We start from the raw sequence: 24,102 nt of genomic DNA, 5'->3' as shown, positions 1-24,102 counted from the left end.
TTAGATTCTCAGAGACTCTATAACCTAAAAGAAACTTTAAAAAATTGATAAAAAGCCATTTCTATAGGAAAAAATACTGTATCATCAGCAAGCATTCTTTTTCTCTGAAATAAAGAAATCAAGTAGCCTGTAGTAGATATGATTAAGAATTTTGCTCCTCATAATGTGTTACAGAAAATGTTCCTTATGTATGTATCTTACTTAGTGATCATTCTTCATTAACTTGCTGTTTCCCCTTTTAAAAAGTTTCCCGATTTAGCAAGAAGTCTCCCCAAAGCATTAAATACAATAAAATACTTAGGAATAAATTTACTAAGGAAATAAAAGATCTATACGCCAAAAACTATAAGACATTGATGAAAGAAGTTGAAGAAGACACAAACAAATGGAAAGATGTTCCATATTTCTGGATCAGAAGAAGTAATATGTTAAAATGTCCATATTACCCAAAACCATCTACACATTCAGTGCAATCCCTGTGAAAATTCCAATGGAATTTTTCCACATAAATAGAAAAAAATAATCATAAAATTCATATAGAACCACAAAAGACCCCAATCAGCCAAAGCAATCTTGAGAAAGAACAAAGGTGGAGTCATTACCCTTTTTAATTTCAAGCTACATTACAAAGCTATAGTAATCAAAACCATATGGTACTGGCACAAAAGAAGACATAAGCAAATTGAACAGGATCAAGAGCCTAGAAATAAGCCTATGCATATACCATCAACTAATATTTGATAAGGGAGCCAAGAATATTCAATGAGGAAAGGATAGTCTCAATAAACGGTACTGAGAAAACTGGATATTCACATCCAAAAGAATGAAATTGGGCCCTTACTTTATACCATTCACAAAATTAACTCAAAATGGATTACAGACTTAGAGGTAAGGCCTAAAACTGTAAAACTCCTAGGAGTTTTACATAGGTGAAAACTCTGTGATATTACCTCACCCCTGTTAGATTGGCTATTATCAAAAAGAGAAGAGATAACAAATGCTGGTGAAGATAGGGAGAAAAGGGCACACTAGTGTATCATTGGTGGGAATGTAAATTGGTGCAGCCACTAAGGAAAACAGTATGGAGCGTCTTTAAGAAACTAAAAATAGACTAGAATAATATAATCCAGCAATCTCACTTGTGACTATATATCTGAAGGAAATGAAATCACTATCTTGAAGAAAGACCCGCAGTTCCATGTTCATTGTAGCATTACTTTCAATAGCCGAGACATGGAAATAACTTAAGTATCTGTTGACAGATGAGTGGATAAAGATCTTGAGATTATTCACAGACACACACACACACTTGTACACACGCACACACATACACACACACAAAATGGACTCTTATCCAGTCATAAAAAAGAAGGAAATCCTGCCATTTGCAACAACATGGATAGACCTTGAGGGTAACGTGCTAAGTGAATTAATTCAGATAGGAAATGACAAATGCTGTATGATCTCATTGATATGTGGAATCTAAAAATATTGAACTCATGGAAACAGTAGAATTGTGGTTTCTAGGGGCAAAGTGGTGGGGGAAATGAGGTTATGCTGGTCAAAGAGCACAAACCTTCAGTTACAAGATGAATAATTTCTGGGGATCTAATGTACAGTATGGTGACTATTGTTAACAATACTATCTGTATATTTGAAAGTCCCTATGAGAGTAAAACTTTAATGTTCTCACCATAAAAACAACAACAAAGAGGTAATTATGTGAAGTAAAGGATGTGTTAACTAACTTCACTGTGCTAAAGCATTTCACAAAATATACATGTAACAAATAAATAATATTTGGCACATATTTATTCTAAACATTATTTATTTTTTAGCTGAAATTCAAATTTAACTAGGCATCCTGTATTTTATGACAACTCTACTTTTAAAGGTCTTCTTTCCTCATTCTTCCATCTTCCTTTTCTTCTCATTCAGAAATCTATTGGATTCATGAACCACAGCTTGACTTTTATATTAATTATGTGAATAAGAGTTACTTATGTCTGAATTCATTCCCAGTTCCATTGCTTTCAAATTATTTAATTTCTCCAGGTCTCAGTTTTCTTGTCTGTAACACAGGCCTTCTTAGGATTACTAGCAAGAGTAAATCAGATAATGTATTCAACAATTACTGTAGTGCCTGCCAGTTAGTAAGCCTGCATTATATACCAGTCATGGTGATGATGATATAATCATCATGTTTTCATTGTCATAAAGTTGCAGCCTTCTGGATTACAACTAGCCTCATCTCACCCAACATTTCTCACGCACGCATTTCCTTTCTCACCTTATTTACTTTCTGGAATGAATCATCAAACTTACATAACCAGTCCCATACATCACCATCAGAGAACCCCAAACCTCCACTGGATTTTATTTCCTGTTTTGTTTTTTTTAATGTTTTTCCCAGCTTTGTTGAGATATAATCGACATATAACATTGTGTAAGTATAAGGTGTACAAAGTGATAATTTGATATACTTCTATATTGTAAAATGATTACCCGGAAGCGTTAGTTAATACCTCCATCCCCTTACATAATTACCATTTCTTTTTGTGGTGAGAACATTTAAGATCTACTCTCTTAGTGACTTTTGACTATTCTATTATGGTATTGTTAATTATAGTCACCATACTGCATGTTAGATCCTCCTGGTTTTTATGTTGGTGTGGTCTGAACATGCTCATTTATACTGAGGGATCAGAGCCACTCAACCATAACTTTGCTAACAATGGCCAGAGAACTGGCTAGTAAGGAAGATGATAATGACACTTTACGGAGTCTGAATTCTGCCAAAAGCTAAGTTAGGGTCTTTTGCATATGTTTTCATTCAATCTTCATAATAGCTCTATAAGTATTAATATTGACATTTTATAGATAAGCAAAAAGGAGAACTTAGAGGTAAAAGAAGCAAAAAATGGGAATAACTTTGGACTTTACTATTGGTAGGGAATTCTCCACACTTAGGTAATTATAACTTATAGTAGTATAGGTGTTCCTGAGGTTTTTATTTTTCTCCAAGGATGTTCATATACAATCTCATTTATCCTTACAACCATCCTATAACTTAGAAGCTAAGTAATCATTGTAAAAGTAATTATTGTCTCCATTATATAAGTAATGAAGTTGAGACACTGGGAGGGTAAATGTCTTGTCCAGGATTATGTGGTAATTGGAGTTATTACTAGAAACTGAACCCTATAATTCAAATATGCTCAGTTTTTCCTAATGAACCAGGAAGAGCAAATAGCTTTCATCACACATGAAAGTGCTAATCAATTGGTATTGGCTACCCGGGGTACCATGTTAATAAGACCTCGGAGATCTTTCTTAGGTTCAATGGCAAAGAATGCCATAGTAAATTAGTAATATCTGCTATGGACATGAGAGGTGGGGGCAATAATGACGACCTGAGAGGAGAGTATTGAACAAGCTAGTGGAGCCAAGTGTGAGATGCCCAATCAACAATAGATTCCCAAACTTCAAAGCGAGTAATCCCCAGAATATCTAAGAATTCTTCATTGAGAACCCAAAAGTGATAATTCTGTGTCATTTAATTGCCCCAAAGAACAAGGGAATGGATTAGTTTAGTCCAGACACCATTTGCCTCTTCTCCACTACAATATGTCTCTCTTATATAGTCTTTCATGGAACCCCAATGTATAAATGGGAAAATGCGAAGGTCCTGGGGTCCTGGCCATTCTGAACTTCATCCCTGGAAACTTCAAGTGACCAGAGCACAGGTTAAAAACCACAGATATAAGACATTTTTGTTTAACACTACCTGGACAATGAGTAATTTTCCCTTGGAAAAGTCTATGAATCCAGCCAGATGTTAATTATTTTATCTATATCAATGGAAATAATGGGGGGCTCAGACAGTTAAGCATCTGCCTTCAGCTCAGGTCATGATCCCAGGGTCCTGGGATCGAACCCTGCACTGGGCTCTGTGCTCAGCACAGAGTCTCCTTGTCCCTCTCCCTTAACCCCTACCCACGTCCACCCCCACCCTTGCTTGTGCTCTCTCTCTCTCTCAAATAAATAAATGAAATATTGAAAAAAATTAAAAAAATAAACTCTAATATTCTAGGAATCAGAGCCTATGTATGGAGATTGTTATAGTCACAAATATTATTTTGCCCCTAATATTCTCTCAAAGTTTTCTAGTTGATGTGCTTATTACACATTTTCATCTTCTTCATAAAAAAATAACATTTTCTGATGGTGTCCAGTTTGACTTCTAGGAATAATATTTCATTGACTAATTTTGTATGATTAATATATTTGTTAAAATTTTTTTAAACCTCGATTCAAGAAGTTGATCTGTTACTTATAGGCACATAAAGGATATATTAATACACACACATACACAGTCATATACATATAAAGAGCTCCTTGAAGTCAAAGGTTATAATATATTTATAATTCCATATATGAGCTTTGTGCAGTGGCAGTATTGTAGCCAATGAGGTTTATCTGAGGCGTGATTATTGCTGATTGAAAACAATTCCATATATGATAGCATCTGATAAACACTATCACATATTAAGTAATTGTTAAATGTTTTTAATTGAATGGAATTAAATATATAGTATATGTATATTATATATACAGTATATGAATATACAATCCTCAAACATCTTTGTGTCTTCAAACACAGTACTCTCAAAGACATTCATAAAATAGGTACTATAGTGATTAAAAGGATGTGATTTAATATCAGAAAGACCCGACTCAGATACCTGCTTTATTATTTTCAACCTGTGTGGCCTTGGATAGTTTTCTCAACTTTAAAATGAGGAAAGTAAGATAATACTCCATCATGCTGCTTTTGTGAGGTTTAAAGAGATAAAATATATATTTTACTTAGATAACACTTTGCACAAAATAAATATCCAGTAAATATTAGCTATATTATAATTGATAATCAAAGCCATTAATCTTAATAGTGTCATTATTATCCAAAAAAGTGGATTTTTGGCAGTTCTCCAATAATTCTTTAAAGGAAAGTAAAAAAATTAACATATGTTGGAAAACTTTTTGTGTAATTTGCATATCATGCTGAATTTTTAATATATTATCTCATTAAATCTTCACAATCAACTTGTGAGATAGCTGTTATATTCATTTTACAGAGAAATTATGAAACTTACTCAAAGTCATACAGCTGATAACTCACTGTTGCAATATTCAAACACAAGTCCGTACTAAACTATGATATGTCGAGGTCTGCGCTAAATACATAACCTGATGTTTATTACATGACCCAAGAACTTAATATTGCTGATGAGTGTACATCTTGAATTATTTAAAAAGTAGAGGCAATAATCTCAAGTATTTTCCTATGAACGTGTGTGAATGTGAAATAAAGAAGAGGAGGTAAGGAGAAGCAACCCTAGGAAGATATACGACGATCACACAATCAGTAGACTACTAATACAGATTCTTCCAATATTTTAATTATAAACATGGCCCCTCTTTCCATATCCCTACCCACAAATTAAAAGTCTTTAAAAACTACTTAATTCCTTCAAATTGAATAATACAAATTGCATCTAACACGTATGAGGCAACTATATATACACATATATGGTTTTAAAAATTAAGAATGCATAGCAGTACTTCTACCCTGAGATTTATACAGGAGAGTATTTCATAATAGCTTCTCCAAGTATGTGATGTTGACTTTATTCATTCATTTAACAAATGTTTATTGAGCATCAACTGTATGCCTGTTATAATTGCAGGTGCTGGGTTTTATACTAATAAGCAAAACAGGCAAAATTCCTGCTCTTGTGGAACTTAAATTCTAGTGGGAGAAACACTAAATCAATCGATCCATAAAGGTATAACATACAACGTGGTACAAGAGGACAAATAAAGCTGGGTAAAGGCCTAGAGATTTTTGGAAGAGAAGTAGTTAATATTTTACAATGTGTGGGCAGGGATAGTCTCTCTGATGGCAAGTTCTTTGAACAAAATCTTGAAAGTCAGCGAGTGAGGCAGACTGAAATTGAGGGGAAGAACATGGGAGGTGGAGGGAAGGGAAAGAACAAAGACTGGGTGACAGCAGCATGCTTCATGTGTCCAAACAAGAGTGAGAAGGCCAAAGTGATCAGAAGAGAGTAAATGATGAGAGAACTTAAAAATATGTCTTTTTAAGACACCAGCTTTAAAAATATATAATTATCTGTTAGTACCCTTATGAAATGAAAGAATGAATCCAAAAGGTAAAGACATTTCAGAAGATCTTTGCTCCCACCAGGCCTTGTCTCCATCACCACTGTGTCATGACGGAGCCTGAAGTAGTGATGAAAGGCCGGCCAGCTAGTCATTATCTGGCACTTAATTGGCAAGCAATTATGGCTATATTTTGGTTACAATGCTGCAATTTAAATATTTTTACAATTTTAGGCAATAATCCTGAATGATTATACATTTTGTGAACGAGACCTTATGCTTCAATTGTATGTGGCAGAAAAAAATTTTAGTGTCTTTGGGAAGTTTTAAGACAGTACTTAGACTGATATTTGAGGTAGTTTATAGTCAACTCAATAGTCTTAGAGATGTATTTCACTCTCCACTGCTTATTTCAGTCAATGGCCAACTCTTCCTACGATTTCTAACACATTGAGTAAAATATTATTTCAGTTGACCATCCGTGACTGACGTGTCAACTTCCTAATTCATGAGAGAAGTTTTGTTTTTATCAATTAAGATAGTTCCACAAATAACAAACTCACCAATGTGATACTTCTTGCCTTCATCTCCTCAACACTTGATAATTTAAGCATCAGAGTCCTTTGAAAAACATTGCATATTAGGCTTTTTCTTACGGAGGAAAATGAAGATTCTGGAAAGAATGGAATTTCACAATATTCTCTGTCAAATATTTTTCTTTCATGATTTTCTTATTATCAGAATCGATGTCATACATTTTATTAATAAGTTGTTGTTTTAATTGCCAAATTAGTATACATTTTAAAAAGTGATGATTGTGCTCAAGGAACAGCGAAAAACACTTAGCAGTCATGGGGTCAATTTATCATAATACAAGCATCTTTTTGACCATGAGGTGACTACTTGTCTGCTCAATTCTGACCACCTGCCTTATGAGAGAATGAAAGGCACCAGCAGAAAACAGATCAGATGGCAGAATTTGGGAAAAAGCCAGTTTGCAGAATGTGAGATTCTACTGAATATATTATCAAAAGGTCCCATATTGAACTTTTTTTTGAGCACAGAAATAAGATAGCTGTGGTACCTAACTGCTGCAACTTGGTTTAAGTTCAACCACTGGTTATTATTTTAATGAAATTGTGTAAACCTTTGTGTGTGTGTGTGTGTGTTTGTATAGTGAACATTCTCACTTTGAGTTTATTCAGAAAATCCAAAGAAATTCAGATATCAGAAATTGAGAATTTCTAAGAAAGAGTGTCCCACAGGTGTTAGGTTAAAAACACAAAGTACTTGGGGTGCCTGGGTGGCTCAGTCGTTAAGCGTCTGCCTTCGGCTCAGGTCATGATCCCAGGGTCCTGGGATCGAGCCCCGCATCGGGCTCCCTGCTCCGCGGGAAGCCTGCTTCTCCCTCTCTCACTCCCCCTGCTGGTGTTCCCTCTCTCGCTGTGTCTCTCTCTGTCAAATAAATAAATAAAATCTTTAAAAACAAAAAAAAACAAAAAAAAAACACAAAGTACTTGAAGTCTGTTATGTCGGTCAACCCCGCCCCACCCCTCAGGTTCCTCAATGATGATTTTTATGTGGCTTCATAAAATAAAAACCTTGCTTATAGTCATAGTCTACAGAATCAAATTTTAAGAGCTGTAGGAAACTAAGCTGGACATAAGAGTTTTTATAAAAAGTTTTTCTTAGATGAAACTATTAGATTATTTCTGGGAGAGGTAAAGAACTTAGTTTCCAATTTGTTTAAATGGGATTGAAGGAAAGGGGGATTTTTTGACATTCATTAGGAATCTAAATGTACCAAGGAGAGTTGTAAAACACATTTTATTGAAGCTCATTTAGATTGGAAGCAGAAGAACATCTGTAACTACTCTGAAGGGGACCCTGGAAGAACTTTTTATGAGTAAACTGGGATTGTTGCTTTTAATTATTCGAGTGTATAGATTATTCAGTAATGTGTGTAAAGAGCTTATTTAGCTACCACCTCCAGGCCACATCACTGGAATATAAGACGATCCTTTCTCAGTTCTCTCTGCTTGTGCTCTGTAATTTAAAATATAATCTTGAAAGTAACTGAAGCAAGTGAAAGTGTGATTTGTTTGGAGCAATGACTTGCTGTGGAATTCCTTTGTGGATTTACTTTTCTGTGTATCATTTTGCAAGACCCAGTAACAGCTAAATTGTTTTGGTTTATATTGGATTCCAAAGGCATAATGATTTTTTCCTTACTCATATGTAACCTCATTTTGGATTCTTCTGCAGGGGTTTCCAAAGTTCAAGAATGGCAAGCCAATCTAGTGTCTGCAAAATTTAATTCCTAAAGCATTTATACTAAAGTCCCATTAGATATTTTGTTTTTGAAGAAGCCAACATCATATGATTTCAACATTAAAACATAAAATGATGTCTTCAGCCCCTAAACTGATATGTTGCTGGGGGTGAATGATCACTGCACATTGATTAACACATCTCTCTACATTTGATAAGGAAAGGTGGCGAGGCCCCAGTTTACTGTCACATCGTCCTTATTTGATAGCACATTTAGTGAATGAAAGGTCATTGTATTTTACCCTTTTTCATAGTCAAACATGTCAAGGCAGCATATATAATTACACACATCTTTTAACTGCATTTCAAGTGCAGTTTTTTTTAATTTTACAGGATGCATCTTAATGAGAGAGGATGATTCTAGAATTTTTGCTAAATAGAACAGTGTCAGCATTGGCAAACAGGCTTATTAGAATAAAAGGATTCTCAGTCTGAAATACAAGAATTTTTTTCATGATATAGATATAAACAATAAGCAGGAAGTTAACGTGGTGCAAGTCACAAGTCCATGTAAGACATTGCTAAAATGGCACTTATAAATTTGTGCAAACAAAGGCACTACTTTTCTATAGTTTTTTTTTTTAAACCCCAGTTAACTTGGGAATAACTTGACTTTCATGGAAATTCACTAAACTATGTCTTTCTCCCCACTCTGTCTAGTGCTAGAATTAGGAAAGATGAATTTTCAGAAGAACAAGCTTTAAATTGGTCACTCTGGCATGCAGATTTTATTATGGATGCCTACGTGCTCCTCAGAAAGACACTTCTCGACTCCCTGGGAAGAAAGCATATGACGGAATTTCAGTAGTTCAGTTTTTACATTAAAATATGGCCAGTGAGGGGTTCCAATCTGTCAGGGAAAAGTGGCCATGCGGCCAGAGTTATCATTTTACTTTGGGGGTCTTGTGTTTGCCAAGTGGTCAGCCAGCTGTCCAGGCTTTTAAAATGAGGAAACTGAAAATATCTGGGAGGTAAATTGCACTGGAACAGTTAATATTCATTAAACCTGAAGGATTCTTAATGAAATTAAAGATAGAGAATTGCTGTTTTGAAATTTGGAGTTTTAATATTCCCTTAAGTTCCATGTAAACAGGTAGGAAATCAAATCTCACACAGCTGTGGGCATTGTTTCCTGGTGCAAAGAACATAAGCATCAAGGCTGATGGGCCTGATTGCAGTTTTGCGGCTGCCCTTCAGCAGTTGTATAAACTTTCTGAGTCTCAGTTCTATTGTCTGTTAAAGGGGAAGAAGAATCAGACTTATAATATTTATATTAATAAATATAATTATGTGTGGTGATGGATGTTAACTAAACTTACTGTCGTGATCATTTCACAATATATCCATTTTTCAAATCATTATGTTGGACACCTAACACTAATATGATGTTATATATCAATTATATTTCAATTTAAAAAAAGACTATGAAAGAAACAAAAAAATGTGTTCTGAGATACAGTAATATATTTAAAGTTCTTGGCAGACAGAAGACAATAAATTACAATAAACTATTTAAATGCACCTTAAAGGAATAACAGAGGCTGTGCTTTGAAAATAGATTGCTAATGCCTTGTTAGCATATACCAAAAAGGATCATCATCTCAGAATATGGTTAAAGTGTCAGTGCAGAACATCGATAGGGAAAATTATCAAAAACGTGCCTTTTCATCCGAGTAAAGAGGTTAGAAGTGAAGCCTTAGGAGTAATGACTCCAAACCAAAGAGATTGTCTAGATAATAAGGCTAGATTTATCTTTCCCTACTTTCTTGGGGGAGCCATGGGGAAGGCTGCAGGGGAAAGTGCCAGCCAGTCACGTTTGCATGAGATAAATAATCAGTTGTGAGCTCAGTGTGTGATTCTCGTTAAAATCCAGACATTGGAACAGCTCCCGAAACGCATTGCCACCACCACCACCACCAATCTCTTTTGCATCTCATTGGCATTTGAGGACGTTAATTGACTCATTATTGCAATTCATATTCAGGAAAGGAAGTTGATTAAGGAAGGCAGATGCAGAATCTCCAGACACATTCATAGCTGCGTTGTTTGTCCCGGCAGTTTACTTGAGTTATTAGAATATTTAGGAGGCTATAGCCAGAGGGACAGGGAACGTGTCCCACTAAGTGTCACCCTCACAAAATAGATTTTTACTAAAAACAATATAATTTTGTAATAATCTTATTCTACTGTAAGGTCTAAATAGTGATTATTTTCTTAGCTTTTTTTATACTCATTACAGCCACTCATTTGTTTTAATTGCTCTTCTGGAAAATTAGTTCCTGATACTTTGGTTGTATCAAGGAATATTTTTTAAAAGTCTATAAAAAGTATCTCTAGATTGTATTGAGTAAAAGAACATTTAAAAATTACCATTGGTAGTACAATTTTATAAATAGTTTTTAAAGGTTTCCTTTATTGCAATTCTTAATTTTGACTAAGTAGGCTGTGATAAATTTATAGATCCAATGTGTTTTATTAACAATCTGGGTGGTTGTTTCCTTTTGTTACTTTGATCATCTTTAAATAATCGGGCTAGTTTCCATTTGTATGTCTAATATTACATACCAATAAGATAGTTATATATATATAAACATATATGCTTGTTAGATGAGAACTTTCTGTTTTTATATTTGGGTCAACCAGTATTTTGAGCTGAGTATTGAGAAGTATTTTCTTTTCTTTTTTTTTTTTTTTTAAAGATTTTATTTATTTATTTGACAGAGAGAGAGATAGCGAGAGCAGGAACACAAGCAGGGGGAGTGGGAGAAGGAGAAGCAGGCTTCCCGCAGAGCAGGGAGCCCGATGTGGGACTCGATCCCAGGACCCTGAGATCATGACCTGAGCCGAAGGCAGACGCTTAACGACTGAGCCACCCAGGCGCCCGAGAAGTATTTTCAATAATTGATTTGCAGTAATATGGCATAAGTAAAATACTATATACTATATAATTCTGAGGTCAGTTTAACATAAATAAGTATAATTCACTTGCTACTTTCTTTTTTTTTTAGAGAGAGGTAGAGAGAAAGAGAGAAGGGGAAGGGGCAGAGGGAGAGGGGGAGAGAGAGACTCTTAAGCAGGCTCCACACCCAGCATGGAGCCCAATGTGGGGGCTCAATCTCATGGCCCTGAGATCATGACCTGAGCAGAAAACAAGAGTCAGACCCTTAACTGACTGAGCCAGCCAGGCACCCCACTTGCTATTCTTTATATTGAATTTCCTTAATAATAATTAATTTTGAGAAAATTATTTTTTCCTTTTCATCTTAAATGTGAAAGTATTATTCAGACCTTACTATGAATAGTTTTAGTAACTAAAAGTAACAGAAATTTATCGTTAAGAAGTTCCTCCCAATTAATCCTAGAAAAAACTCATTTGATATTATAATAGCAGTCATCTTTGCCATTTGATATCTTTTCTTTCCAGATTAGCTATTGTTCAGATTTAACTAATTTTATCTTTTTCACTTGATCTGTATCAATTATACTGAAATCATAAGAACATGTGTACAGTTAATCATTTTTATACATATATAGATGTACATGAAAAAGAAATAAATAGCAAAATGTAATGGATCTCCTTTTACCTTGCCCCAATAGTTTATTTAACTCACTAATTTTCTGGCCCCCACAGAAAATAAATCGAGGCTTACTTTTCCCATATATTAGTAATTTTAAATGTCAGTAGCATTACAAAGTATTTTTTCTATAAAACTTCAACTAAAATTTAATGAGCAATTATTATGTCTGTGCCAGGTATTTAGGGGTGGAACAGTGGTTCACAAATTAATAAAGCATAATGTCCACTATGCAAGAGCTTCCAGTGTGGGTAGCATATAAATAATTCCATATAATAGTAAAAACATGATATACATAGTTCCACTAGAAAATAAACAACGATAAATAAGAACTCTAAGAAAGGAACAATCTACTGACAATCCTTTTTAGAATCTAAAAGGAAGATCAATGAAAGATCTGTGCCTGAACTCTAAGGTGTACATGATTTTGATACAAGGAAGAAGAGAGTCATTCCATGTGGATAAAGTACTGAACAAAAGCACAGAAGTAGGGGCGCCTGGGTGGCTCAGATGGTTAAGCGTCTGCCTTCGGCTCAGATCATGATCCCAGGGTCCTGGGATCAAGTCCCATATGGGGCTCCTGGCTCAGCGGGGAGCCTGCTTCTCCCTCTCCCTCTGCCTCTCTCCCTGCTCATGCTTTCTCTCTCTCTCTCTGTATCTCTGTATCTCAGATGAATAAATAAAATCTTAAAAAAAGAAAAAAAAGAAAAAAAAAGCACAGAGGTAGGCATGCTCTGGGAAAAATAAATAGTTCTGCATTATTGAAACGTAGAGTGACTGAAAGTGAACCAAGAGATGAGGCTCAAAGATAGGCAGGGGTAGACTGGGGAAGGCTTTGAAAGACACATTGAGGAGTTTGCTCTTGATTCTACAGATGACTTAGAGCTATGAAGGTTCTAGCAGGGCTAAGGTGGATATAGAGCTGCATGTGATGACAAGAGAGGTTACTTGAGCAGATTACGTTTCAGAGAGCTAATCCTGGTACAAGCAGGGTTGATATACTACACCAGGGAAAGCTTGGAAATGGGATGTTGGGCAAAGCAATTAGAAAGCTATGACTAAAGTCCAAAGAGATAATAGACAGCCCCAAAGAAGAGGCAGAAAGTGGAAGCTATGTGTTTGTAGGACTGGAGATGTAGAACTCTATGGACTGAGTATTAAGTGTAAGGGGAGGATGGTTGGGAAGAAGGGAGAGAAGACAAAAATGATGATAACTGCAAGATTCTTAGCTGGATTATTGGCTTTATGATTGATATAAGAGGAAAAAGAAAGAGAGAAGAGAAATATCTCTATGAGGAAATATCCAGGAGGCCACTGTAAATGTGGGTCAGAAGGTTAAGGTCAGGGCTAGATATTTAGATCGAATGTCTCTCAAGTAAATATGGGAAGTGAAGCTATGGGAACATGTGAAAGCATTTGTGAAGATGATCATATCATGAACGGAAGCTGGAGAATGAGACTTTGCAAATGCCCACAGGAATGTGATGTCTTGATGGAAGGAAAGGAGTCAGCAGAGATTCTTCTTGCTCCCATAAAACTTTAGTTTATGAAGACCCAGAAAACATGGCAGGCTTAAAGGCCAGGTGACATGAGAAAAGAGACTACAGAGACACAATTACTGTCAAGGTAAAGTCACAAAGTCTCATTTTTTAAATTCAATCATCTGCTAATTTCCTCACTCAACATTTAGTGAATAACTCTATGACCCAAGCATTGTGCTAGGTCTCAAAATATGTGATGGCTCTAAAATTCCAGACCATTCTTGGTAATCTTATGCAATCCCTGGTTGCTTTTTCCCCTTGCCTCACATTTCATATTAAGGAATAATTCCTATTTAAGCTCTTCCTTTATCATGTAATAAAAAATTATCATTAAAATATGACTATAATAAAGATACTCCTTGATACTTTAATAATGCTTTTACAAACATTTGTTCACTTTAATCCTCCCAGCAACCTTGTGAGGTAGACAATATAAGCATTGTAATCCCCATTTTATAGATGAGGAGCAAAATGACCAAACAGTGTCTTATACGCAGTGATTAGTCAATAAATATTTATTTGCAGGAATTCTACAAACAGGTTGTTGCTGAAACTTTCTCAATGAGCTAGATTGTAATTTTAAATTTTAGCATCACCCCTCACCAAAAAAAGACTCCTTTAAACATAGAAAGTGAAAATCAAGTGAGGTGGTTTCTGCCTTATGTCAAACCTGAACCTTCTCTTCCCCTCACCATCATTAAATATCCCTAGCTATACTGGCCACAGCTCAATTTAGATATTATATCCAGGTGACATCCCTTCCAGATCTCAGACACTTATCCTTGTGAAATAAAAACAAGCTTCTTAGTTCTCCCATTGCCTTCAGCTTTCATTTTTCCCTTTTCCTAGGGAAATGTATACACCGTAGGTTTTGAGTACTAGTTACTTCCAACAAGTTTTGCTGCGTTCTCTTCCAGATCCGTCAAGTTAAAAATCTCACAGTGATACTCTCTGAAAGACATGATTTGCTGGAATTGTCCAAGTCTCGTATTAAGATAAATACTTGATGTCAACCTTGTGTTAAAGAGTTTGCATTATACTTCTAAAGAATAATTTCACCAGTATGAGAGCTCTAACCAATTGGTAAAGGTTTCCTGAAACACTAGATTAAAAAGAGTTCAGTGAAAAAAAAGCCAGAAGTAATTGTCAATGTTTGTGGTGGACACAGGGGAGGGAGGAGAACACACGTGTTTTGTTCTAAAGGCAACTTGAATCAGACTATGCTGGGATCAGATTATGAGATTTCTAGAGTGAGTAGTGTGATGTTCAGTTCTCTTTAAAACAAGGGCAGGCCCAGGGGTAAAGTGCCCCCCTTAAGTGAGGAAGATAACCTTTTGCTGAGAAATCTGGCATGCAGTGCTGAAGATGGCAGTTGATGCTTTAATCAAACAGAAGTAGACAACTATTTTCGTCAATTCTTAATTGCATGTTTGCAAATACTTTTAACCTAAGTCTCAGTGTTTTCTGTGTTAACCAGCTGACATTTATTGCAAAGCGGAAATGATGGGAAATTTAATTCAAATGAAAACTAAGCAATTGTTTTGAATTTGTGAAATGAATTTCTCTCTAGGGGGCCTATGGAGCTAACGGGAATGGGTGTTAGAAATATGAATCCCCATGCATCAACATAAACAGAGATAACTAAACATGACTGATTATAATAATAGAGAGAACTCTCCAGAGGGCTTCATGCACATGGACACATCCAAATGCTATTTTGTTAAGTTTTTCTAGCACTGAACATCTCTACAGCCTGTTTTATCTTAAAATGGATTGCTGTCCCAGACACTAGATCATTCCCTCCAGAGCCAGGGTTGCCTCCAATTTAGGTGACTTACTCAAGGTCACTGAACACGAGGGGCAAAGTAGAGGATATTTCAAAGGCTTTTGAGTTCCAAGTTGCTGCTTACCCACTGGATCTCACAGAGGAAAATATATAAAACCTACAGATCTATTTATCTACAGATTTTCTTTGGCTGAAATTGTGCATTTATAAAGTGATACCTGCACTCATGTCATGGTCCCTTCATTCAAAGCAGTTAAAAAGAATTTTATTTAACCCCGGGCAATTTATGTTTTTTAATTACTCTGGGATTACATAATGTGACATAGAATGACCTGTAGATTCCATAGGGCAAAATGCAGCAAGAAAATAGATTGAAAGTGAGAATGACAATAAAAGATACCAGGTATTCTGCACGCCTGGATGAAAGTGAGTCATAGAAAACTGCCTATATTGCACAAAAAATATTTCCACGTATATCTTTTATCAGAAATTATATACCACTATTCCATCTATATTTCAGATGTTTGCTTTCCAGAATACTTGTCCTGACTCCCTCTGTCTCTTGCACCAGAAACAGCTCATCTACAATCAGTCTACCTGGAACAATCAGAGTCCAACCAGGAAAATAGAAGCCATTGTAGATCTTTCGAATAAAAAAAATTCAGAATTACAAGAGTTATAGAATAGCTGAAGGTCAAATAGGAGATGGTAAGACAAACTAGAGATCATTCACAACAGTGCCACTGCTAGAGCTGAAGGAACAGAGGGAGGTGGTATTTCCAGAATCCAGAAGCCAGGACCGTTCAGCAGAGCTAAAACCACGTGAAGGTTGCCCATTGGGAGCTGGAAGCACAAAGAGCATTGTGCGGTAGGAACTGGCACCATGGAGGAGGGCAGACACATCTGGAAAGGGTTGTGGGGAAAGCCTTGACCTCCCTTTCTCATCCTTCAATCTTCTATCAGGTTTGTGAGAGAACAAGTGAGTTTAGAAGATAATGTTTCAGGAAATGTAGAGCAGAGAAAGGGAGAAGATGCATCTGAAAGCAAATGGTAGTTGGTCAACTAATTACCTCACTTAAGGATTCTCCTTAACACAAAATTCTTCATTTAAAAAAAATCTGTTTAACTTACTTTGCATAAAAAGAAAATTTTCTGAATTTTAATTTTGTTTCCTTTCCATCTAGAGTGCATTAGTAGGACTCTATTTCTTTAAGAGTAGAAGTCAGACAAGAGCATTTTGGCGGAGTGGGTATCCAGTGACATTGGAAGCAAGGGTAAGGGATAACATAAGTTGAGTAGAAGAAATATTTTTGCTGTTAACAAGCAGGATCTTTTTTGCGATCCTGGCCTTTTGGCAATAGTGTGACTACTTTCATTAACAGACCCCCTTTTCTTCGGTTTTATGTAGAGACTCCTTTGAGAATATGATGGAATCTTTCTGTATGCACATGCAAAAAAATCTTGAATATTATTTTAGGGGAACCCCACCCTGGCCCAAAGCCCCATGATGTATCTATAGGGGGAAAAACCTGTCCTATTCATACTAGCCTTTCTTTTGCTCTTTGCTAAACTCCTTTGTAACTCTTCTGAGCATCATAAAAGTTCTCCAAGCAAGAGTTAAGGTGATTGCTCTTCAAACACATGGTCCTGGAACACAGAGAAATTGTATGCTAACTGTGTTCATGTGTATTTTTCTTAAGGGAATGTTCAACCACCACCCCCACCCCCCAAATTTTAGAGACAAGTTTCCAGATATTCTCCAAGGTATGTAAAATGTTTTTGTGTGATAGGCAAGATCACCTTAGGTTGATAGAGTATACAAATACAAATAGTAGGAATATACTAAAGATAGGGGAAAGTGTCTTACGTAAATCAATGGGCAATTTCCCTTTTATATGGCTCTTCTGAAGTTGCCACATTGGTTCTTCAAGAGTAGAAATTATACCTGTCTTGGCTTCTATAATGAAATATATAGTGGTCTTCGTATGCTGGAAGTGAAGCTTCTAGATGTGGCTTCTTTTTCTACAAAGAAACATAATGAGCAGTCTATATCCTTCTTTTTCTGAGTTATGCTTATGTATACCAAATTTTATAAATGAAAACAATGTGATGTTTACCATTGAAGATTCATCATGAGGTCATAGAATGTCAGCTCTGGAAGAGACTTTAAAACTTATCTATCCCAACGATTTATTTTATATAAGGGGAAAGTGAGAACTCATAAGAGAATATGACTAGCCTACCACTGGTCAATACCATCTATCACATTCCCAGTTCCTCGTATCTGTAACTTAATGGTTCTGGGCTATCATTTTACCTGCCAATAGGGTAAATTTATAATTGATAAGGATTTTTACTTTTCTACCAAACTTTTTGATCAAAGATATCAATTGAGCAAGTCTATAAACAATGAAAATGCATATCCATCAGTGTGTTGGCAATTTTCTGTCTGTACAAGCAAATAGTAAAGACTTCTGGCTTGGTTTCAAACTCTTGGTTTCAAGATCCTTCATGAGGGCCAACTGTGACCAAGGAAATACGGTTGGCAGCATCCTAGCTTCTTTAGACCTCATTTTCTTTATCTGTAAAATTAAGACAATCACAATACCTACTACATGGGGTCATTGTGAGAAAATCAATGAGCAGAAATGCATGGAAAGGGCTTAGACCTATAAATGGCATGTGGTAAGTTCTTTTGTAAACACTAGCTGCTGTAGTATCAGGTGCTTTGGAATCAGCATACTGGATGCTTACACCTTCCAGAAGAGAACTGAAAGACATCGCCCTAATCATAACCAAATGGAGATGCTCAACTTTGCATCTGCTAAAATTTAAAGCTGATTATTAGTGGGCAGAAAGAAATTTCCATTTGGGAAATGGTTGAATTGAGTTGTGAGACAAGAGCCAGGTGATATAAGATTTATTGTTTATCAATGAAGAATTCATAATAAGTTTAAAATGAATTGCTTGGAGCACAATCTTAAAATAGGAATACATAAAATACCAAACATATGAATACTTTGAGGCTTATAGCCAAAAGCCCAAAGGCTGTCTAGACCAGAAGCTTATAAACATCCCTTTATGGAAAGAGTTTGGAGTAGCTGAGGTGGTTGGTGGTGCTAGGATAGGAAGGAGAATCCCATTTTGCCTCATTAGAGGCAGAGATCTTGTTCAGATCTATTTTTTTCCCTTGTATGATAGTTTTTCATGTTATCTTTAGCTTGGCAGAATGTGGTCACAAAGATGCCTATAGCTTCTTCTAGTTTGCCTCTCCTGCAGGATTCTCAAAGCTTTAAATCACAAAGAGGAAAACTGTTGAAATTGTTTCTCTCAATTTTGAGATTTTTTAAATATTACTTTTGCTTTGGCAAAATGCATTTATTCAAGCACAGTCTCGTCTGCACTCTAGAAAATGTGATACCATTTTGCACTGAATGTTTAAATGCAAAAAAAAAAAAAAATTGGCCGATTAACAAATATAACTTCTTGTGATTCTGTTCCAATAATCTTGGAGAATTGTTACACTGTAAACCCAGAAAATTAACATTGCCAGATAAACAGTCTGATTATATCTGGCATGATCAAGGTTTCACAGTGAGAAAATGTACAGTTTCCTAAGGCCTCTGACAGAAAGCTACTCTCAGACCTTTTCAAAGGTTTTCAGAAGTTATTACTTGAGATTAACTATGGCATGAACAAAAAGGTTTGAAGTCTTGTTTATAGTTAGCCTGTGGCTCTGAGTTAGCAAGTTCTCTCTTAAAGGATCAGTATTTGAGCTCTGGGTGCTAATGAGTGAAGGTTAGCCAGAGGGAATGTGGATGAGGGGAGCAAAAGACCAAATCATTCTCCAGGGAGGGGGGAAGTAAGCATAGAAATAAAATTCAATAATTTTTAGAAGTCAAATTATGTTTTAATCAATGCCTCTAGAATAAGCTAAAGAAGACCCACGGACGTTCCCAGCTGTAAGAGTAGAAGTCTGGTTTCACATTTGCATGATTTTGAAGGTCAAATGCCTGCTATCCAAGTCTTACTGATCCATATGGACTAGAAATGCCACAATATGCAATCATCATGAAGGCAGATTGTCTCCTGTAAATCTGTCCTTTCTGTAACACATTCAAAATGTACCGTATTGGCTGGATTATAAATCCTTTCAGGAAATGCATGCACATTTGTAGAAGCAGCTTCATGTTGATGGATGATGGCATTGGTGTTCAGAGAACCCTTAAAATAATTTATCATATGTATAAATCTGCCTCTCCATGTGTCTGGATTTCCTGTGACCAGGTATATACCTGTAACTCAAAATCCTGTTCCAGAAATGAGTAAAACCATCTCTGGGCTGTTCCTGTATTTTCTGTAGATATGAAACCTGTAGATTTTGTATTATTCTGGATCCCAACTTTATTTGCTAAGTAGAAATTTACTTAAATGAACCCTTAAAGTTTGGTAATTCATTTATCAAAGGATTCTCTCTCTGTTTTATTTCCATTAAATAAAGTCTCTAGTATGTTTAAAATATTACTCATTTTATAATTATTTTAATATACATAGTATCTTCAGGAACAGAACCATTGTATAAAAGAAGGTCAAATGAATTGGGCGGTGATTCCAAAGCATTCCAATGTATTGTAGAAAATTATTAACTTTTACATACCTAGTTTTGTGGATCTTCTTGTATGTACTAAACATTATTGAACTCAACAACTTCCACTATTCTCTAAGCAACTTACTTCACTTTATTTACAAAAAGTAAAGTATCATTCCTTCTCTTAGAGATCATGTACCTTTCATAGCATTGATGAAAGTAACATTTTCCATGCTCATAAATAGATAAATTAGATCCATTCCATGAATACTCAATGACTACTTGTCTCAAAGAAACAAACTAAAACAAAACCAATGTTAAGTCCTAATCTTGATTTCTTGAAAATATTATGGGATGCCAGAGTTAGAAAGTGCTTCTCTCTAAATAAATACACTTATTTGACAAACAGAAAACTGAAGTCCAACTTGGAGTGACCAAATAAAATCAAATGATGAGCTTGTGGCTGCGTTGGAACTAAGACTAGAATTTGTGTTGGCTCTCAAACTAGTGTGTAATCATTTCCTACCATGTTGCAATGCCTTTCAACCTAATCAACAAGTAATATTTTATAATAAGAAATTGGCTGTACTTTATACACTAACAATGAACCATATGAAAAAGAAATAAAGAAACAATCCCATTTACAATAGCATCAAAAGCAATAAAATACTTAGAAATAAATTTAAGAAAGTAAAAGATGTATACACCAGAAATTATAGGACATTGATGAAGGAATTTGAAAAAGACACAAATAAATGGAAAGTTATCCCATGTTCATGGATCAGAAGTGATAATACTCTTAAAATGTATAAACTACCCAAGCCATTCATAGATTTCAATGTAATCCCTATGAAAATTCCAATGGAATTTTTCACAGAAATAGAAAAAAAAAATCCTAAAATTTATTTGGAACCACAAAAGACCCTAAGCAGCCAAAGCACTCTTGAGAAAGAACAAAGCTGGAGGTATCACTCTTCCTGATTTCAAACTATATTACAAAGCTATAGTAAACAAACAGTATGGTACTGGCATAAAAACTGACACATAGAGCAATGGGACAGAATTGAGAGCCCAGAACTACACTCACACATATATGATCAACTAATATTTGACAAGTATTCTCCAAGAATACTCAATGGAGAAAGGATAATCTTCAATAAATGGTGCTGGAAAAACTGGATATCCATATGCAAAAAATAAAATTGGACCCCTATCTTACACCACCCACAAAAATTAACTCAAAATGGATTAAAGACTTAAACATAAGACCTGAACAGTAAATTCCTAGAAGAAAACATTGGGAAAAAAAAAAACCCTTCTTAACATCAGTGTTGGCAATATATCTTTTGGATATGATAAGCAACAAAAGCAAAACTAAATACATCAAAGTAAAAATCTCCTGCACAGCAAAAGAAACTATCAATAAAATGAAAGATGACTTATAGAATGGGATAAAATACTTGCAAGCCATATATCTGATAAAGGGTTAAAATCCCTGATATCTGATAAAGGGTTAAAATCCTTGATAAAGGGTTAAAAACATATAAGGGACTCATAAAACTCAATACTAAAAAAAACCCAAATAATCCAATTAAAAAATGGGCAGGGACTTGAATAGACATTTTTCCAAAGAAGATATACAAATGGCCAATAGGTACCTGAACAGGGGCTTAACATCACTAATCATCAAGGAGATGTAAGTCAAAATCACAATGAGCTATCACCTCATACCTGTTAGGATGGCTATTATCCCAAAGACAAGAGATAACAAATACTGGTGAGGATGTGTACAGAAGGAAACCCTGGTCCATTGTTGGTGGGAGTGTAAATTGGTGCAGCCACTATGGAAAATAGCATGGAAGTTCTTCAAGAAATTAAAAAAATAGAAGTACCATATGACCCAGCAATTTCATGTGTGGGTATATATCTGAAGGAGATAAAATCACTATCTCAAAGAGATATCTGTACTCCCTTGTTCCCTGCAGCACTATTCACAATAGCCAAGACATGGAAACAACCTAAATATCTGTTGATAAATGAATGGCTAAAGAAAGTATGGTATATATATGTACAATGGAATATTATTCAGTGGTGAGAAAGAAGGAAATTCTGCTATTTGCAACAACATGGATGGACCTTGATGGTATTATGCTAAGTGAAATAAGTCAGACCGAGTAAGACAAATACTGTATGACCTCACTTATATGTGGAGTCTAAAAATATGGAACTCATAGAAACAGAGTAGAATTGTGGTTTCCCGGGGCTGAAGAGTAGGAGAAATGGGGAGATATTGGTCAAAGGGTACAAACTTTCAGTTATAAGATGAATAAGTTCCACGGATCTAATGTACAACATGGTGAATGTTGCTAATGATACTATATTGTATACTTGATCGTTGCTTTGAGAGTAGAACTTTAATGTTCTCACCATTACAACATCAACAATGACAACAATAACAACAAAACCGTAACTATGTGAGATGTGTTAAGTAACTTTATTGTTTGTTTGTCCTCTTCCAGCGAGTGTGCAGCTTTGGGAGGGACACACATGCAGCAGTAAGGGAGCAAGGAGACAGCTGCCTAGCCAGCCAGATCAGTGCAATCAATGGTGATCCATGGGTGATCCACGGGTGACAGACGTCACAGCCAGATCGCCTTGACATCCTTAAGTAACTTTATTGTGGTAAACATTTTGCAATAGATACCTGCGTCAAATCATCACATTGTACATCTTAAACTTACTTGATGTTTTATGTCAATTATATCTCAATAAAGCTGGAAAAAGAAAAGAGTAAATGAGAAGCTGAATAGATGTTTCACAAGTTGTTTTTTGTTTGTTTGTTTGTTTTGCCCAACTGATGTCTTGTTTTGCACTCTAATTGGTTTACTTATGGCACTTCCCAGAAAGTAAGATATCATTCATTCATTTATTCATTTATTCCACAAACATTTCCTGAGAACTGGATATATGACAGGCACTCTAGTGGGTGATACAAGAGAATTTACAATCTAGTAATATAACCCACTGAGGAGCAACACAAGCATAGATGAACAAAGGGCTTCCTAATATAATCCTTGTGTTTGTTTCTCCAAGTAACCTTAAAATAAGATGTAAATTCTGGAGCCACACTACCTAGTCTTGATCTCAGTTGTACCACTTTCTAGCTTCTGGCCCTTAGGAAAATTACTAAATCTCTCTGTCTCAGTTTCTTAATATGTAAAATTCTAATACTTTCCTTATAGAGTTGCTGTGATTAACTAATTGGGTTAATAAACTGACTTAATGTGAAGATTTTAGAATCATGCCTAACATTTAAGAAGTAGTCAATAAACATTAGAATTATTCTTATTATGGCTACTAGTATTATTTTTACAACCACACAATAATAAAAATCCTCTCCACAGATAGCCTCCCGGACAACTATGATTTAAACTCCATTTCATATTATTTTAATCCCTTCCAATTCTCCTCCTCTTCTTTAATTCCCACAGAGTTATCTCATTTTAAGATACATTTTCATGGCTATTTCTGCAATCAGAACATTTAGCAGTTTGGTGATGAAATCAGGGCAGTTTGAGATGTCACACTCTAACTAGTTACACTGCACAAAGCCTAACAGTTTGCTTTCTGTTTTTAAAGAAGCGTTTCATTTAGCCATACTTGTGGCGGCACATGTAATTGAAAAGAGGCATATGGAGACCAGCATGGAAGCCTAACAAACACTTCAGAGTGGCTTAAAAACTATGCTAATCAGTTTGGGAAACGATGTTTTAATCTTAAAAAAAAAAAAAAAAAAACCTCCTAAAACCTAAGGTGACTTTTAAAGAAATGTAATCATTGTCAATATCACTTAAAACTGATTTATTTCCCTCTGCCCTGACAAATGTTGAAAATAAAATTGAATCATAGAAAAAGGAAGAAATGAGAGCACCCATGACCTGTAGTTTTGTGGCACAGAAATGAACTTGTAAAGGCAGTAAGCCGGGACACTAGTCCCATGGTCAGAGTCAGTGTAGACAGTCTCTCCTACAGGACAGGGAGAAGGGACACGGGCTCAACAACACTCCTCCCCCTGCAAGAAAGCGCTGAGCATTACCT

General features: G+C 35.5%; 1 long non-coding RNA gene and 1 other non-coding gene across 3 annotated transcripts in view; both read left to right on the top strand.

Annotated features, from left to right (window-relative positions):
* LOC144381258 (uncharacterized) overlaps nucleotides 1-22,811 on the top strand; it is a 54,124-nt gene extending 31,313 nt beyond the window's left edge. For both annotated transcript variants that reach the window (XR_013446150.1, XR_013446149.1), the window contains exon 4: nucleotides 22,524-22,811. This is a non-coding gene — a long non-coding RNA (uncharacterized LOC144381258). The remainder of the gene's footprint in view (nucleotides 1-22,523) is intronic.
* LOC118521106 (U4 spliceosomal RNA) lies at nucleotides 4,440-4,578 on the top strand. Its single transcript, XR_004909989.1, has one exon. It is a non-coding gene; the product is annotated as a U4 spliceosomal RNA (small nuclear RNA).
* Nucleotides 22,812-24,102: the final 1,291 nt, after the last annotated feature.

This window comes from Halichoerus grypus, chromosome 3 (genome assembly GCF_964656455.1).
Source record: "Halichoerus grypus chromosome 3, mHalGry1.hap1.1, whole genome shotgun sequence".
In the NCBI taxonomy this organism is placed as follows: Eukaryota; Metazoa; Chordata; class Mammalia; order Carnivora; family Phocidae; genus Halichoerus; species Halichoerus grypus.
The sequence above is the reverse complement of the archived record's forward strand: the minus strand, read 5'-3'. Positions and strand labels throughout refer to the sequence as shown.